Below are 4,164 nucleotides of genomic sequence, written 5' to 3'. Positions count from 1 at the left end.
ATGACAAACCCACAACAAACATTATTCTCAATGGTGAAAAACTGAAAGCATTTCCTCTAAGATCAGGAACAAGACAAAGGTGTCCACTCTCACCACTATTATTCAACATACTTTTGGAAGTCCTAGCCACGGCAATCAGAGAAGAAAAAGAAATAAAAGGAATCCAAATAGGAAAAGAAGAAGTAAAACTGTCACTGTTTGCATATGACAGGATACTATACATAGAGAATCTTAAAGATGCCACCAGAAAACTACTAGAGCTAATCAATGAATTTGGTGAAGTTTCAGGAACCTTGAAAAATGGTACAGATGAACCGGTTTGCAGGGCAGAAATTGAGACACAGATGTAGAGAACAAACGTAAGGACACCAAGGGGGGAAAGCAGCGGGGGCGGCGGGGGTGGTAGTGTGATGAATTGGGCGATTGGGATTGACATGTATACACTGATGTGTATAAAATGGATGACTATTAAGAACCTGCTGTATAAAAAAATAAATAAAATAAAATTCAAAAAAAAAGAAGACATACAACAAGACAAACATATGTGCGCATGCACACACACACACACATACCACAGGGGAAAGAATAATTAACTTGAATACGTTAACATGAAAAACTTCCTTAAAACAAAACACACTCTAAAAAATAAAGACAGACCCTAAAGAGAGAGAAATTATTTTTCAATACACATAATGAACAGAAAGTTAGTATCCAGATATAAAGAATTCCTATGATGCAGTAAGATAAGACAAACAACCCAAAAGAAAAGTGAGCAAAGAATATGATAGGCACATCACAGAAGAGGAACTCAAACGGTCACTAAACATATGAAAAGATGCTTAACCTCACTAATAGACAAGGAAATGAAAATCCAAATAAAAAAGTCATTTCACAGCAGCAAAAACACAGCAACACAGCAACACATGGGTGTTTCTGCCCCAGGAAGCCCATTAGTGGCGCAACACCCAAGGTTTCCATTGTGTCACATAAGCACTTTCCAACTAGCAGGTTCCAAAATTCCAGACTCCCAGAGGGAAAGTAGGTACTCTGCATAAACAACAATGTTGTACAGTTGAGGCACAGGTAACCACCCTTATCTGTTAAAGAACAGTGGGAACACTCCAGAAATCTGAGTTCGCAGGCACCAGCCAAGGGCCAACCTAGCAGGCAGGCCCTTCTAGAAGGCAGCAGCTTCAAGTCTGATATGGTAACCCTTTTCTGCAGAGTGTACATGGATATGATCATTTTGAACAGCAATTTGGAAACATCTAATGAAGTTGAAGACATGCATGTCCACTGGCCCAACAGTCTCCTCCTAGGTCTATTCTGTATTAGTGCATGTGGAGACATGGTCAGGGGTACTCTTTGTAGCCTTGTTTCTAATAGCAGAATATCAAAAATCAATCTGAATATTAATCAACTGAAGAATTAATAAATGAATTATGTCCAATTCGTGCTATTGATGTCATGAAGCAGTGGAAATGAACTAATTAAAAGTATGTATTTCAAAATTGATAAATCTCAAAACTTAATGGTTAGAAAAAATATCTAATGGCAGCAAGATAGAAAGAGCAAGGCCTTCCTGGCTACTCAGTCTAAAATTTCAACTGCCCATCCCCATCCTGACATCATACCCCCTTCTCTGCTTTTTCTTATATCCTTAGCAGTTATCACTATCAAACATACTACATGTTTTTACTTTCTCTTCTTGCTTATTGTCTCACTGCTCCTCTAGAGTACAAACTCCATGAGGGCAGGAATTTTTGTTTAGTCTCTTACTTTTTCTGGTTATTATTAACCAAACCATTTTTTATTTTTAATTCTTGACATTACAGAACTAAACTGAATTTAACATTCTGCTCTTACATTTCTTATCAACAAACACAAATAAAATCCATGAGCCAAAAAACCCAAAACAAAACTAAAAACAGAGAAAAGCTTATAAAACTAAATATGAATCCCAGCATTAACAACTGAACAGAGAATGTGATTTTTAAATTCTCAGGGGAAGATAAAGTTCTGTAGAAACTGAACACTCAGAAATAATTTAAAACCTGGAAATCACTGACCAGAAATTACACAGCTGGATTATGAGAATACAGCATAAAGGGGTTATGAGTGAACCTACACCATTCTAGCTGCACCTCATGCCCTTCTCAGAGGATAGCCTGGCATTGATTAGATTCCGGGCCAGACTAACACTGGCAACAGAACCAGTGACAGTAATCTACCTTCCAGGAGAGCCTTCCACTGGGTTGGCAGTTCTGATCTGGGCCCTGGACATCTGGCAGATATCATTAATGTTGGTGCCTTGGTGCCTGACTATGCAGCCAATTAAGCTATTTGGAATGGTGAGTTCATGGGTAGTTTGACTAGATGCGTCCAAACTTGCCCAATAGCCTTGATCTCTGGAAGGCTGGAGTCAATTCTGGTAAATCCAGTCTCACTGTGCATCACGGCAAAGTGAGAATGTTGTCTTGCCACCTGGTTCAGCTTAGCCAGATGGAGTGGAGAAATGGTGTGTTGTCCTTGAATTGAGTAAGCATCTAGAGGTGGTCCCTCCAGGTCATCGATGGTGTGGGGTAGCCTGCAGCATCTCTGCACCAAAGAGAGCATCTCCAGCATGCCTCGGCAGATCTGCTCGGTACACTCGGTAACAGACTGCAGCACACCAGCAATGGTGACGGCCCGCTCAGTGGAGTTGGCCAGCATTTCCCCCCCCACCAGTGCCGAAAACAGTACCTGGCCATAGTAGCTACTCAGTAAGTATTTGTTGAATGAATGAATGAATAGTGTATGCTACCATTTTTATAAAATTTAAAACATGTGAAAGTACTAACAATTATTTATAGATACATATATAAGCAGTGAAAAATACTATGCTTGAGGATTATGAACACCAAATTTAGGACATGATCACTTCTAGGTGGGAGGGAGGGGAATGAGATTCAGGAAGAGACACAAAGGAGGCTCAACTATATGTGTAATATTCAAATTTCTTAAAAATATCTGAAGCAAGCATGGTAACATATTAAGAGTTGACAAAACTAAGTGGTGGATACATAGATAGTTGTAAGATCGCTCTCTCTATTTTTTGTAGGCTTGAAACAATTCATTTAAAAACTATCCTATCCAGAGCTAATATCTTACACCACCACCCGCTACCCCCTGACAACAGCACCACCATCAGAGGCCACCCCAGGAATATTCACAGCAGCGTGTGGAGGACTCTTCTGAATGATAACTACTCCACTTCTCTCACACCCCCGCTGAATTGGAAGATGCCAGATATTGAACCTCACTCACCTTTGCATCCCATCCCTCCTGTGACCTTTCATGCTTGTCTTACTATAAAATGGATTTTCAGTTAATATTGAATAGGGTAGAATGAAAATGCTAATTTGGGAAATGGCAGGCAGAACTGGCTACATAATTTTGCGGGCCCAGTGAAAAATGAAAGCTTATTAAAAAATTATTTAGAATTTCAAGATGGCAATAGCAGGGCGTTAAATCAAGCAGAAGCGCACAGGCCTCCCACCCATGAATCCAACCCTGAGGGCAGGCTTTGAACACAGAACTCATAAAGTAACTGAATGATTTAAAAGAATAGGCTACGGGGAGGCTGCTAGCTATGCACTACATCCATTCACTTCTTCTTCCACAATAACAGAGCAGTGACTTGGTGCCAAGTTGCCCAGGTGGAGACAGCATTACTCAAGCCTTGTGGTACATGTGGCCTGGTCACTAAGCTCTCTTTAGCAGAATGGAGTGGAAGTGACAGGTGTGACATCGGACCAGGAGGGCCGCTCCATGCTCTTTCCCCAACTCTGCTGACTGGAACTTGATTTTGTGGTAACCATGGAAACAAGCTTAAGGATTCAGGATGGCAGAGCCACAAGATGGAAAGACTCTGGGTCCTGAGTGTGTGTGTGGAGCAGAGCTGTCTAGCAGTGCAGCACACTGCCCCCTACCATTAGGTGCCTCAAATTAGTCTGCATCTTGGTTACATTACAGCAGCCTAGCTTGGTTGACTTAGGTGGTGTGATAGAAATATCATTTTTGATTCACTCAACAGCTAAAAATAGGCTGTTCTAGACAAATCCAATGCTGTAACGGTCCCCTAGGCCCTGTGCACTGACAGCAACAGGCCCTGGCCCAGCCCCA

General features: G+C 41.2%; 1 pseudogene; it reads right to left on the bottom strand.

Annotated features, from left to right (window-relative positions):
* Window positions 1–2,134: 2,134 nt before the first annotated feature.
* LOC118899746 lies at window positions 2,135–3,338 on the bottom strand (annotated as a pseudogene).
* Between the last annotated feature and the right edge of the window lie 826 nt (window positions 3,339–4,164).

Source organism: Balaenoptera musculus, chromosome 1 (assembly GCF_009873245.2).
Source record: "Balaenoptera musculus isolate JJ_BM4_2016_0621 chromosome 1, mBalMus1.pri.v3, whole genome shotgun sequence".
Classification (NCBI taxonomy): domain Eukaryota; kingdom Metazoa; phylum Chordata; class Mammalia; order Artiodactyla; family Balaenopteridae; genus Balaenoptera; species Balaenoptera musculus.
The sequence above is the reverse complement of the archived record's forward strand: the minus strand, read 5'-3'. Positions and strand labels throughout refer to the sequence as shown.